At 47.9% G+C, this 1,427-nt stretch overlaps 1 protein-coding gene across 1 annotated transcript in view; it reads right to left on the minus strand.

Annotated features, from left to right (window-relative positions):
- The window catches only part of LOC108641535 (maestro heat-like repeat-containing protein family member 7), a 10,777-nt gene that overhangs the window by 985 nt on the left and 8,365 nt on the right, over positions 1–1,427 (minus strand). The window lies entirely within an intron of this gene.

The following is a 1,427-nucleotide window of genomic DNA, read 5'->3' on the forward strand; positions in this document are numbered from 1 at the left end:
TTATATATATATATAAATGTATCTTCCAGTTATACACTTTTATATCTTTTTTTGCAGCTGTATCAGTCTTAGCTCTCCGTCAGTGACTGGGTTCTCTGAGGAACTGGCTTATTAATCTCTCAAAATGCTGCAAATATTGTGTTTATTTGTAAAAATCTGTTTTTAAATGCTTATAATGTCTTGTCCTCAGTGAAATCTCTTGACAGTGAATTTCATAGACAAATTTTAACCAGTATCTCCCCACAATATCTTTTTTTCTGTTTCAATGTATTTTTGATCAACAGCTTGTGTTCGTATCATGAAAGATCAAGACATGACAGACTTGCACTTTGGGTCTTTTTAGCTTTGTAATTTATACACTGAAAGGTTTTTCTCCATTCAGCAGTCCGTGCTCAAAGTGTGAATATTGTATATTTAATTCTCGCTTTAAAGCTGAGAAATTTCAGCTTAATGAAACTGAAAAAGGGACTGAAAATGTGATAGGAATTTTTGCTATGGAATTTTGCATTTACTGAGTCAAAACGTTCTCGTAAAGGGTGTATAAAACTGAAGCTGGGGGCAGTAGAAGGAGCCGAGGGTCTGCCTTGAATAAATCAATCAACGAGGATGTGGGGAAAGAACAAATGGGTTATTTGGGCTGGTCAGGGCTGCAGTTCCTGAGCTGCAGGTGATTGGAGGACGAGGAGCTGCAAAAGCTGGGAATCGAGGCTGGAAGGGGCTGCCCCTCTTTTTATAGTGTACCAAGAACCTACCAGGTTGCCATCTCTGTTTCCACCCGATCCCGGGCGGTTCCCCCAGTTCAAACCAGTCCCACAGGCAGCATCTGCTGGTTTCCCGGCGCCACCTCTTGGTCGTTCCTCCTGCCGGGCTGGAAGCTCGTGATTTCCACGCTCCCTACTCACTGCACACCGGGCTTTTCCAGGAAATAGTATTAAAGTAAGTGTAATGCAAAGGAGAACGGGACATTGCTCAGGGTTTGGTTGAAAGCAGAGCTCTAGAACACGGGCTTCAGGTGGCTCGTTCCTGGGAAGGTTGGTGGCAAGGATTGCAGGGGTCGGTGAGAGCTGGATCCTGGTTCCTTGATCTCAGCACATCTTTCTGCTCTGGGGGTTCTCTGTACCATGCTGGATCCTGGTTCCTTGATCTCAGCACATCTTTCTACTCCTCTGCCCCTCAGGTGAGACCCTCCACTGGAGAGCTGCTCCAGCCCTGGGGAACAGCACAGGAAGGACGTGGAGCTGCTGGAGAGAGTCCAGAGGAGGCCCCGGAGATGCTCCGAGAGCTGGAGCCCCTCTGCTCTGGAGCCAGGCTGGGAGAGCTGGGGGGGTTCAGCTGGAGAAGAGAAGGCTCCAGGGAGACCTGAGAGCCCCTTGCAGGGCCTAAAGGGGCTCCAGGAGAGCTGGAGAGGGACTGGGGACAAGGGATGG

The sequence above is a fragment of the Manacus vitellinus genome, unplaced genomic scaffold (assembly GCF_001715985.3).
Source record: "Manacus vitellinus isolate BGI_N305 unplaced genomic scaffold, ASM171598v3 scaffold_68_pilon, whole genome shotgun sequence".
Classification (NCBI taxonomy): Eukaryota; Metazoa; Chordata; class Aves; order Passeriformes; family Pipridae; genus Manacus; species Manacus vitellinus.